The 13,715-nt window shown below is 40.4% G+C and overlaps 1 long non-coding RNA gene across 2 annotated transcripts in view; it reads left to right on the top strand.

Annotated features, from left to right (window-relative positions):
• Nucleotides 1–10,264, top strand: part of LOC144078604 (uncharacterized) — a 37,997-nt gene extending 27,733 nt beyond the window's left edge. Inside the window, exons 7-8 of one of the 2 annotated variants that reach the window (XR_013301257.1) lie at nt 3,378–3,536; nt 10,168–10,264. This is a non-coding gene — a long non-coding RNA (uncharacterized LOC144078604). Of the gene's footprint in view, nt 1–556; nt 631–3,377; nt 3,537–10,167 lie in introns of those variants that run through there. The other variant, XR_013301258.1, reaches the window with a different exon arrangement.
• Nucleotides 10,265–13,715: the final 3,451 nt, after the last annotated feature.

Genomic DNA, 13,715 nt, shown 5'->3' with positions numbered 1-13,715 from the left:
ATCGCAATTTTGTTCGTCTAACAGCCAGGCTTTAAGATGATTGGCTAAGAGGTTCAGAGATGGGAGTTTACCTATGTTAATTGGTATTGAGTTCCAGGTATGAAGGTGCTTTGGCTAATTTAGCATTCTTTTTGAAGAGAACTACACATTCACCTCTAGAGCCAGCCGTTGTTGATGTGTTCCATTTTTTTTGTTCAAAATCTTGCAGTAGAGGAGGAGCTTTGTGATGGAAAAAGGCAAAAGGCCCAGAGTTAAAAAAAAAAAAAAAGTAAAATAACCTAATTACCTAATAGTTGTCACAGTTGTGTTAAAAATGCTTTAACTTATTGGCTGCCATTAACCTCCATAGACGTCCAATCAAAGTCCATGAGCTGCCACTTCAAAGGGATTGGACGTGTACTAGTGATAAACTCATTTGAAATTCACTGCTCTTTGTCAAACTCCGCTGAAAAGGAGAATGAACGCATTGGAGTGAAGTAAAACGTAAAGACGGCGAGCCGAGATTGCCAAAAAAAATCCGCTTGTTTTCCTGTTTTTCCCTTCCATGTTCTACAAGTGTGATGCCAAGGTCACCGTTGAAAAAGAAAAAAAAAGAATCCGAAGGCCAGGTCGAGAAAAGCGCCTAAAGAGGTGAGACCGAGTCAAAAGGTGGCGAAAAAAAAAAAATAGATGACAAGAGTGATTCTCTGCATTCAAGCGGCTGATTTCACACTGGCACAAAGACGCTTTGGGGACGTTTCATCCTTTTCACATTTCCTGCACGTTTATTCAGCGTTTATTCGCCGGGTGCGGCGTCCGCTGGAAGGAGTCAGCTACATTCACGGGAGTCTTTTATAAATGGCCCCAGCGTGCAGCGGCAGACCGCGGCCAATCGGCCAATTACGTCCCCCCCCCCCGCAAACCCCGCCCCCCCCCCCCTCGGCACACCGGGGCCGCGAAAGAAGGCGGCGCACAATGGGATCACAGGCCAGATAAACGACCCTTTAATGGAGTCGCCCCGCAAACAGGCCCAAACCGCGCGCCCCACTTACGTATTCCATCACGCCGCTTGCCCCTCGCATTTCCTCTTGCAGCAGGCACAGCTGGGGAGAAGCAGGGACCAGGAAAAATGAGCCTGTCCTCGCTCGGGGGAGACCACCGCCCCACGCACCCCGCGGCCCCTTTTCAGACTTTTGGCCGAACAAAAGCATCTGTTGCAATACTGTGCCGTTCGCCCCCCCCCCCCTCCCTCCTTCCACATCTTAACTTGCTTGCTAAATTGCGGGTTGAAATGACTTGTTTGGTGGCTTTCAAATGGGAGGGGGGGGGATTTATGTGGGTTGCATAAAAACTTTTTTTCTCCAATTTGCATTTTCAGGCGGTTTTGGAATTATATTTGATGCTTTTGACCATTTATTGTATTTTTGCGGGATATAAGTCGCACCATTCAAATAAAGCAGGCTAGTACATATTTTATAAATTGCACTGAGGTACTCAGCACCAATGTTCCCTCTAATTTTTTGTTTGTCTGGGCAGAAAGACAACCTCCCTGAGCACACTGAGTACCGGTGTGAGCAACATCATCAATGCTCGCTATGGGCACACACCAGTATCACACCTGCCATAAGCAGGTGCATGTCTACTACACATAAATGATTTAGTAATAATAAAATGTAATGATTAATATCTATGAATGGGCGGCCCGGCGGATGAGTGGTTCGCGCGTCGGTCTCACAGCTAAAAAAAAAGATTTTATTTTGTGCGCTCCATATGATTTGCTGTGCGCAGAGAAGACGAGAGTAGTGCACATCTTAGAGGGAACATTGCTCAGCACTCATTTAACCCACCGGCTGCCATTGACGGCGGTAGACGTTAGCATGGACACATTTATTTGAAATAAAGGACAAATCAGAATCAAAATGATTTTTTTATTACATAAGTATAAGAAAGGGGCCTCAAACCTTCAATTAGGGCTATATTTTTGATGATTAATTAAACCACTCATAAGCAACTGCCATCCACACTTTTGATATTTTGAGTCACATAAACTAACACATTATTTTGTTCATCATTGATAATCACTATCGTATTTTTACTATTTTATCCACCTTGTAATGGACTTAATAAAAAGCGAATTGATACATTTTCATTGAATATATACTCTGGTTAGGCCACAAATATCACTCCAAAGTTGATTTTGTGTGTGTGCTAAATCTCCAATTCATTTTGACTGTGAAGAGGTGAATTCTTTTAGCAGTTATTGTTCGATTCGTATTCCAAACTGGTGGCTAAATCCTCATCTTGACTCCAAGGAACATTTCTTAAGTCCATCGTTTTCATTCGACCTTTTTATTCATCATTTCAGCAACGTTAGCCGAGCTCAATTTTGCCGTGGGTCGTAATGACCTGTTAGCATGATTGCTGTTCCAGAGAAAGGAGCAGAACAGGAGGGTTATTGGCCTCCTAATTAAATCACAGCCTTCTTTAAATGGACTGATCATGTAGGGGAGGTCAAAGGCCGCTTACGGGGCAGTTGGTGGCCAAGGGGGCTTGCCCCTCTGCTAATTGCACGCCGATATGGAAACAATATCATAACACTGCCGTGGGGGGGAAATATACCCTCGCGTTGATGGTCTGAGTGGAAACGTTTACGTCAGGGGTCTCCAAACAATGGAATCCGCCCATTTTTAGTAGCATTGACAGTTAGCGACAACAAATTTAAACTGACATCAAAACATGTATACATGTACATCTATGTGTATGTATATATATTTGTATGTATATATATATATATATATATATATATATATATATATATCTGACATATATACACATATATATGTATATATGTATGTGTGTATATGTGTATATATATGTATATATATGTGTGTATATGTGTATATATATGTATATATGTGTATATATATGAATATATGTGTATATATACACATATATACACACATATATATTTCAGCAACACGCTTGTTCATTTATTGATATATTTATTCATCTATTTATTTATTAATTAACTTACTTATTATCTATCTATATATGTCTAAAATGTCTTTTGCTGTGTCTGTATTCTCACCCTCTTGCTACTGTGACAACGAAATTTCCCGAATACGGGATGAATAAAGTTATCCAATCCCATCCAAAACACTTTTATAGAAAATTTACAAGGTGATCAAGTGAGTTAGCTTGAATGTCATTTTCATCATTTTCAACATGAAATTAATTTAACAGGATAGGCTGGCATTGAATGATCATGTTTTAGTGCTGTTGAGTTGAGTTTTAGTGAAATGAGTTCATATTTTTTTATGAAAATGATTGTATTTTAAAAAGCTGATTTATTTATTTATTTATTTATTTATTTTAATCAATTCCAATCCTCTGTTTAGTGGAAGGATTTCAAGTTGACTCCTGCAAATTTGGGACAACCCTGGTTTACGTTGTCCCGCAGTGGACGATGAGCCAAAGCATCTTAAATCTGATGGAGTGTTTGTTTTGAGGCTAGACGAGATGCCGTAAATCCCCACTGCAAGCGACTTGGAGATAAGGTCAGTAAACAGGCTTATAGACGACAACACATTCTGGTGTAGCAGGCTAACACATTTGTTTTGTTTTAACTGAAATGCATCCATTTTTTTGGTATTTTTTTACATCAATAGGTCATCTATTCATAAAAATGTGACATAGTGGTTGCTTGCCTTGAGTCAGCATTTTTTAATTTATAGGAAAATGCAATGGATCTTTTAGTTCGGATGTCGGATTTCCAGAAAGTTAAAATAGCAGAGACTTTATTATGAATAATACGGTTATACCGCTTTTTTTAACCAAAAGTGCTATTTTTGACCGGGTTATGCTGATTTTATTTTGCTAATTGTGACATCCTTTTACAGTTAGTAGTTTGATCCGCTGTCTTAGCAAGGGGAGGTCATTGGGGGGGGTCTTGCCTCGCCTCGGGTTTAACGTTCCCGATTGGGCTCCTTTTCTACGAGGCTAAAAAGGGAACAATTTCTTATGTGTTAATTTTCCATTTTGTGTCCGCCGCCTTTGTGCGCGATTCCTCGCGCCTCCCCAAACAACGGCGTGGCCAAAAAGACCCCTTTTCTCCTCCTTTCAGCAGCCTTGGCTGGCCAGACCGCCTAGATTATGTTGCTAAGGAGATTTCTCTCTTTTTTTCCCCCCTTGTTTCTCTTTTCGCCGTTTTTTCACCGTTCCCCCATTGATTGGGCGTTAATTCGCTTTGAATGCCCCTCGGTGCCGGGGGGGGGGGGAGGGGTCTGGGGCACCCCTGCGCAAGGCCAGTGGAGGAATTTCACAAGCCGCGGTCGGATCGGGGAACGGGGCGGGGTGGGCCCATGGGGGTCCCCGCCTAAAGAGAGGCACTCAAGTGAGAACTGAAGTGGTTTGCTGAGCTGAGGGAGCTTTCTTTTTCGCCTCCTGCTCCTTCACAGGTGCACTGTCACTCTTTGCCACCAGCAAAACAAACCGTCCAAGTCTCATTGGAAGGACGGCAGAAAAGAACCTTCCAATGCCGCCAATTGAGGCATTAAAATCAAATATTTGGAGTAAAATTGCAAGGAGAGATGAATAGCTTATTTTATTTGCGTCCACAAAAAGGACTTTACAGTTTGTATAAAGTCTGGAATGCGTAAATTATGTCTTAACGAGGTTTTGAACAGATTAGATTAGATTTTCCACCAGGTCGACATTTTAAAGACTGTTAGTGTTCCCACTATGGGCCTTTAAAACTGTGTATTTTTTGCCTATATTCATTTAATTTTGATTTTTCTTAGCATTTTCTAAATTCATAACGTCGTCATTCATTTCTAAACAATTACAAAAAGATTAATATTCCTAAAATACCGTATTTTCTCGCATATACATCGTATTTGTCGCTCAAGGAAATGATGGTTGAATCAAGGGTACGGCTTATATGCGCATAAATTACACTTGGCATGCTCGAAACTGTAATGTGACGAAGACGAAATTCCATAACGCAAGACAATGTGGCCGATACGGTCATTTATTTCAAAATAGAGATAAGATAAACAGATAAAACGCTAAACAACATTTATTTTGACGTCTATGAATGAAATTCAAGGAAGAGAAATAAACCGTATCTTGCCTAAAATGTGAAAAAACTCACTTGTGCCTACCTTTGCTCGCTCAGGGCGCCGTTATCTTACCTAGGGATGACAAACTAGACTGCTACGGACACACTTCCTGGTTGTACTGCTCACATGACTTCCTTTTTGAAAATGTCTACGTCCAGGCAACACCCTTTTGGAATGTCCAATCGCGCAGACGATCCTTTCGATTCTTACAATATCTCAGAAATACCACGTGCGATGATTTTTCTCAAGATTTTCCCTTCAAAGTACCACATTTGTACTCCCTATTAAAACCATAAATATGGAGGTGAAATTTGTGAATCAAGGGGCGGCTTATACGAGAGAAATTGTCAAATTCATCGATTCTAAGGCCATTTTAAGGGCACGGCTTGGGTATATGGTCGATTGGTCGCCGGTCTTTTGGTCGCCCAGAAGGTTATTGATAATTACCATTTAAATCGTTGCTCAAATTCCCTAAATACAAACTGCGAATTACTATTTAGTCATACTTAATGCCCTAGTAATTATTAGCCTAAAGAAAAGCTCCAAATTTCCCAGACTTTTATTGTTTTTTGTTGGAGAACTTGTTAAGACCCTGACTGACGTACCTTCTTAAAGGGACAACGCATGTTCATACAAACTCTTCTACACTTACACGTCGGCTCAGTGAAACTGCTCATGACCATTGCTGGCTTTTATTGATGCGTAGACCGTGTTGTTTTACCTTGTTTTGTCGCCGGTCTTTTGGTCGTCGGTCTTTTGGTCGCCAGTTGTCGCGGTCGGGGCGACCAAAAGACCGGCGACCAAAAGACCGCACACGTCAGAAATACCACGTGCGATGATTTTTCTCAAGATTTTCCCTTCAAAGTAACACATTTGTACTCCCTATTAAAACCATAAATATGGAGGTGAAATTTGTGAATCAAGGGGCGGCTTATACGAGAGAAATTGTCAAAATCAACAATTCTAAGGCCATTTTAAGGGTACGGCTTATACGCGGAGGCGGCTAATATGCGAGAAAATACGGTAGTCGCTTCAATGCGGGCCTTATTTGCCCAGGAAACCAAATCTAGGCTTGGATGTGTTGAGCGTGCTTTGTGGAAAATGTGAAGGAGAATGGAGGCCGTTCTTCCCTTCCTGTCAGCATAATGGTAAGGCGTCCCAAAAATGGTGTCCCTCGTGCCATCTTCTCCGCCCACAAGTCGGCCATTGTGCGCGTGTTTGCTCATTAAAAGACTAGAGTAGCTTTCTTGTCATTATGTCAGGGATGTCACAGGTGACGGCCAGCTCCGTGTCAATTAAACCCATTGGGTACATTGACCCGTGACCCCCCCAGTTTGCGACAAGGAGACAAACACTCCCAGCTGCTGAGCCTCTCAATGGTCTCCGACTAAAGGGGGGCGGGGCTTCCATTCTTGAAGCGCCGGGCGGCGGGCCCTCGCCGTCCACTTGTGGCGCCGACCGGTCACTTGAGACTTGTTGTGTCAGTTTGTGACGACCGTTCAACCTCGTTCTGGTCAGATTTAGATGAAATTGAGGTTCTTCTTGAATCTTCGCACGCCGTTTGGTGACCTGGCAGGACGTTTTTATTTTTAGACTTTTTTTTTTAAATGCTAGCTTTAGATCAGGGTTGTCAGACTCGGGTTGGTTCGCGGGCCGCGTTAACGTCAACTCGATTTCATGTGAGCCGGACCATTTTAGATATAATATTTAGATTTTTTTTAATAAATGGATTAAAAGAACTGGATTAAAAGCCCTGAATATTCAGTTTTTTATAGATCTAAAACAATGTTTATTTTAGCTTTTTTTTAAATATATTTTTAGATTTTACAAAATGATTTTTGAACTAAAAACAGAAAAAAATTGATTACAAAATGACAATTATTGATTTAAAAGGGGGAAATCAAGAAATTTAATATACATCTATACTCTTCATTTTAATTTGATCCTAAAACAGAAAGTCGGGACTCATGATTTACTTTCCCGGGCCACACAAAATGATGCGGCGGGCCAGATTTGGCCCCCGGGCCGCCACTTTGACACTGGGGCCTTAGATGAAAAAATCGCAGAAAAGTGGGGTGTCTGGAGACTAGAGTTCAATTGAAGTCTGGTTTGAATTCATTAAAGAATTCTGGCAGGGTTTCACGTCTAGAGTTCAATAAGGATAAAAAGTCTAATTAAGGTTTGAAGAACTGGTTACAGTTTCAAAGTCATGTTTTGGAACCGTTTCATTGATTTAAATGAGATACGTTGTTTGAATAGAAAACTCGAGGTCACGGTTTGGGTTTCAAACAAGGGTTTTCTATATTTAAATTGGGGTTTGTTTGAAAATATATAATTCAAGCCTTTGTTAAAGGGTTTCCAATCTGGGTTTTATTTTCCCAAAAGAGGTTGAAAGTTTTTTTTTAGGTTTTACGAACCCATGTCAAGCTTTTAAATTCTGTAGATTTCAATTTTCAAGCATTTTAAGTTTTGTTTCCTGTTTCAAAAGGGGGTCTTAATTTATATTTAGGACTTAAGGTTTTAAGTCTTGGTCATCAATTTTAGGTTTCTAGACACATTTAGATTTTAAAGTAGTTTTTCAAGACTTTGAGGCTTGTAAAAAGTATTTTGAAAAGGATTGGGATTTGGAAAAGGGTTATTCCAAGGCAGGATTTGTATTTATTCTTAAATTCAGTGTTTCAAGTCTGAAGTTTTCAGACTGGATTAGGGTTTTTGTACAATTTTAGGTCAACGTGAAATTAGTTATTTGGTCACCCTGACCATTGAGTCCGACTGTAAACCAGTTTTCTGCTAGGACAGTCGCAAAAAGCTAATAACCGACACCTACTTGTTAGTCTTCTTCATGTCTTCATCCATTTGATCTTTTTTTTGGTCTTAGACAGAGCAAAAAACTGCGAAAAGTGAGCTAATGTTGGCCTTTGTCCACCGTGGGAGGGGAGAGCTTTCTTGTGGGCCCGGTACAAATCGCCCGACTGAGGCGGCATTTTGCCAGGACCCGGGGAGGCAATGGGCAAGAGAAAGCTCCCAATCAGACATTGATCTGACCCGAGCTAATCCCCCATTGGTGCCAACGTGACCTTAAAGAATCGGCTTAGCTCAAGCTCGGTTAAACTGGACATGGTTTTCCATTTAAGGCGGCCCACCCCAAATTCGCCACCCACAAACGTCGGGCCACGGGAGAATTAAGACACACATACATTCATAACACTTTTCATTACGGCGGGGGGCCGCCGGGGATGGGGTGGGGGGTTCTCGCCCCACACGGCGATTGAGTGCAACCCGAGAGATCTTTTTTGGGGATAGACGGGTGTAGATTAGGGGTGTCAAACTCAGTTTGGTTGGTGCCAACTAGATCTTATGTGGGCCAGACCAGTTTATTTTTTGGCCCACTTGCTGCTAAGAATGGCGCTCGGCGTCCAATCTGTTTTGACTGAGAGGCGCCAATGAACGTTGGTTTCAGTCAAAATTGACTGGACGCCTAGCGCCACCATTAGCACTGAGAAATTAGCATCCACGGCCAGTTTAAGTGAATTCGTTGGCAATAGAGTCCATTTTAGGGGACTTACAGGTCACTTTTGGTAATTTGGGACATTTTCCCATTGATTTTGTGGGATGCTTCTTGTTGGTTTGTCGTTTCCTGCTGATTTTAGGGCATTTCCAGGTGTCTTCCTATTGGTTTTGGGGCATTTTAAGGTGTCTTATTAACTCTTTGACTCCCAATCGAGGCGCTGTTTTGACGAAAGAGTGCAAACGAACAAATATGATTGCGGATCGGAAAATCTGGAAAAATTTCCATAATTATGTACGTGAGCTACAAGGTGGCCGTCAAGTATGACAAACCCTCGGGCCGGATCTGAGCACTTTTCTGGCCACTTCTGGCCCGCAGGCCGCAGTTTTGACACCAGCGGTGTAGAGTATGGTTCCAGCCTTTTCAAGTCTCTAACAGAGTTTTATATTAACTGTCGCATTATAATCAAGCCCTGCGATTACTTTGAAGGCTTTCCATTGTGGTTTTATCCCTTAAAAAAAACTAGCGTGCCCTGTTGGCGGCGTTTCGTGCAGACGCTTCTTCAAACACGCACATCTGACCCCCACATTGACGCAAAGTGGTGTCTGTGATTGTGAGGATGCTGGGAACTGGCGTGTCACAATGAATTGCTCCACTGGAGGTCCAAAGAGAAAAAAAAATATATAAAAATATTCTAAACAAAACAAAATAGCGTGCACATTTCTTCATTTTATCTGGACATGCCAAGGGCCACTCTCAGAAAAATTAAAGGGCCAACTAGAAATACACATATACAGTGAATATTAAACACTTTATTAGCTTTTCCTTCAAATGGTGGAGTATATCAATACCATGACCTTTTCATTTCTTTTTTTTTACCCTTCCAGCGCACTCATTTGATTGATTGGCTGCCAGTGACGGGGTTAGACGTCCAATTCATTTTGACTGAATGAATGGAAGATGTACAGGAGTTAAAACGAGAACTAGAAATATGCAAAAAGAAGGAAAATCTACAAAGACAAAACTAAAAATGAAGGGAGAATAAGCAAAAAACAAGAATAATGACAAAAAAACACCAGTAAAATGAAATTACAAAGATTAAATCCATTTCAACTTGGAAGGCTGGCACGCTCATTTATTTATTTATTTATTATCTATTCTATTTAGGTCTATAATGTCTTTTCCTGTGTTTTCGGCTTCTTGCTACTGCAACAAAGTGAATTTCCCGAGTACATGATGAATAAAGTTTAATCTAATCTAACCTATAAAAAAACAAATACAAGATGGCGTGTGTTGTTGCGGCGCAAGGGAGCAAATGAGGCGGCGTTCGAGCACCCTTGTCAAAAGAGACGGATCCACTCGGGCATCGTCTTGAGACGCTCTCTTCACGGCACACAAAGGTGCACAAGAGCACCAATTACACTAAAAAGTCATCCTTTTTTTGGAGGGACAATAAAGGGGGGCAAAGGAGCGCAATGGCGGCTGTCATCAAAGATTTGCCTTGGAATAAAGAGCAATGCTTTCCAAAAATGAAACTTTAGTTTTTTACTTCTATTTCAGGTCCTTTTGCTCATTGAAAGGACAAACGCTGCCCTCTATCTGTGCCAGATGGAAATGTATGGCTGTCACCAGGTCTGCTGCTTTTTCATCCCCAGTGAGTACTTCCTTTCTTTTTTTTCTCCTACGTTTTAATTGAATTGTTGATGATAGTTTTTATTTGATAGATTTATTTATCTCATATAATTTTAACATTATCATCATTTAGCTGCTCTTTGCAAATACTATATATTACCTTATTCCATTGGGGCTTTCATAAACAGAGATCTATGTATATACCATTTTTTTCTCATTTTTGGTGACTTTTGACATTTCCCCAAACTTTTGTATATGTATATGCACGTTTATTAATGTATATATACACATACATATGTATATATATATATATATATATATATATATATATATATATACACATACATATGTATATGTACTATATATGGCATTTCCCCTAATTTTCCTATCCTATTTTCTTTATTTTTTACTTTATTACACTGATTCAAGTATCGCTATTTGCTTGAAGGTATGCATGACATTTTATAAAAATTATAACACAAGATTTAACTATCTATAAACACAAATACCTATTTTTTGTTTTTTTAACCACAGATTTTACTGTATTTGTTCTTGAAAATACTATATACACACATTTTCTTTCTTTTTTCCCCAAATTTCAACACCTATTTTTCTCTTTTTCATACACTCATTTGTCTATAACTGATGACAAAAAGTATTATTATTTTTTTATTTGTCTATAACTGATGACAAAAATACATTTTTATAACAACTAAAAAAAAAGCTTATCTCTTGAGACCCAGAATTTAGAAGATAGTTTCCATCAATGGATTCTGACAGCTGTTATGATAAAAAAACAGCCTTCCGGCTCCCCTAAGAATCTCCACGATGACTTTCGAATGTGAAACGCCATTGTTTGATTATTTGGGGCCTTAAAATGACTTTCTTGAAGACGTCAGCTGTGTTTTTGTTTTTGCTGCTCAGTGAATCGGTAAATGATTTCCTGAAGGGATGCATATCATTTAGCCATCTAATGACAATGTAAAACTATGATTTTAATCCTCGGGGGTCGTACCTGGGGGGCTTCCCAGCTCACCCCCGACAAGCGGCACCAGTGTTAAGACAACAGCCATTGTCGGCCTGTCAGCCTGATTTGCATGTCAGCATTGTTCGATACTTTTGTTACGCAAGATAAACATTTGAACAAGGGGAACTCAGGAAGTTGCCAGATTGGCTCAAGTCAGGTGACTACAACTAGCTGTAATTTTTTAAACTTTTCTGTAAGTTTCTTTGTTGTCTGCTATGTTTAAATAACTGTAGTGTTTTTCACAATTAGTTTTCATTGAAGATTTTTGTCTGTCAGATTTAGTTGACCATTTTGGGTTGGTTTTTTTTCAGCCAATCGCAGGGCGCAAGGACATAAACAACCTATTTTATAGCTAAGGGCAATTTAGCATACAATTCGCCTAGCATGCATGTTTTGGGGATGTGGCCGGAACACCCGCAGAAACCCCACACAAACCAGGGTGAACATTCAAACTCCACAGAGTGAGGACCGACCTGGGATCGAACCGCCGTCCCCAGAACCTTGAGGCCGACGCGCTAACCACTTGGGCGCCGGGCTGAAATCGTAAACATTTATAAGATTGAATTGAATAGAATGCTTTTATTGTCATTATACAAGTATAATGAGATTTAAAGCTTCACCACCAAGTGCACAAATAAACAGACAATTAAATAATCAATAAATAAGAAATAGCACCACCAAATAACAACAAACAAACAGACAATTAAATAATCAATAAATAAGAAATAGCACCACCAAATAACAACAAACAAATAGACAAATAAATAATCAATAAATAAGAAATAAATGAGTAGGGAAGTGCACAAATAACAAGAACAACAAACAAAACAGAGCAATAATCAATAAATAATAATAATCAATTTGGTGACCCACGGGATTTCCTGAAATAGTTTATGCTATAATCAGTCACTGTCAATCATTGCGATTCCTTGCGCTTCTGTCAAAGTTGCTTTCCCACCGTCAAAAATGGAGTGAAGACCGCCGAGGTCATCAAACGCACACATACGGAATTAGCGAGCTCGTCCGTTGATTGACCGGCATGAAAAATCTGTCGTCGTGAAGACTTTCACAGACGGACTGTGGCATCTCTGTGTAAACATGAAGCGCAAAGTTAACAGCTTGAATGGGGGGCGGATTGGTCTCCTTCTTTCAGCGGCGTGTCTTTTGCACGATGGACGGAGCTGTTTGTCTTTGTTCTGCCGACTGCTCGGACACAGGCGCTTGGCCACGTCAAACATTGGATCTTTTCCTGATCGGTTTATTTTGTGTGACCCCCACGGACCAAAGGGGTCGGTTTTTAGGCCACAAAAACACAGTTGAATCGCTACCTTGGTTCGGATGGATTTGCTTTTCTCTATTATTCGTATATAGCTTTAACGTCAACTTGATTTCACGTGGGCCGGACCATTTTAGATATAATATTTAGATTTTTTTAATAAATGGATTAAAAGAATTGGATTAAAAGCCCTGAATATTCAGTTTTTATAGATCTAAAACAATGTTTATTTTAGCTTTTTTGATATATTTTTAGATTTTATAAAACGATTTTTGAACTAAAAACACAGAAAAACGGATTAAAAAATACAATTATTGATTTAAAAGGGGGAAAATCAGGAAATTTAATATACATCTATACTCTTCATTTGAATTTGATCCTAAAACAGAAAGTCACCACTCATAATTTACTTTCCCGGGCCGCACAAAATGATGCGACGGGCCAGATTTGGCCCCCGGGCCGCCACTTTGACACATGTGGTATATAGTGTTGACTCATCTCGTTTTCTGAACCGCTTTATCCGCATTAGGGTCGCAGGGGGGTGCTGGAGCCATTCCCAGCTCTCTCCGGGCCAGAGGCGGGGGGACAAAGGACAACCATGCACACTCACATCCATACCTAGGGTCAATTTAGAGTTTCCAATCAGCCTACCATGCATGTTTTTGGAATGTGGGAGGAAACCGGAGTACCCGGAGGAAACCCACGCAGGCCCGGGGAGAACATACAAACTCCACCGAGATGAACACGACCTGGACTTGAACCCAGGACCTTAGAACTGTGAGTGCGACCACTCACGCCACCCGGTGTTGTCGTTTGTTCAATATATTTTTTGAGGAAATTCACTTCCTGAGAGTTTGACCTGATATTTTCTGCCCTTTTTTTTCATCTGGTTTTCCAGTTATGGTCATTTTTCTCTATCTTTTTATCAATTTCTGCCACATTTTTCCCCATCCATTTTCCACCAAATATTTGTCCATTTTGGTCAGACTTTTCTTGCATCCCTGATTCCTATCAACCTTTAATACAGATTCTTGCCATTTTTCCCATCAACCCTTTCCTCAGATTCTCTCTATTTAACATATTTCAAATCCATTCTTTCATTAAATTTCTCAGTATATTCCTTTCCATCAGGACCACTAGTGAAACTAGCGAGCCAAGCGCGTGCTGCACCGC

Source organism: Stigmatopora argus, chromosome 8, assembly GCF_051989625.1.
Source record: "Stigmatopora argus isolate UIUO_Sarg chromosome 8, RoL_Sarg_1.0, whole genome shotgun sequence".
Classification (NCBI taxonomy): Eukaryota; Metazoa; Chordata; class Actinopteri; order Syngnathiformes; family Syngnathidae; genus Stigmatopora; species Stigmatopora argus.
This window is presented reverse-complemented; position numbering and strand designations above follow the sequence as displayed.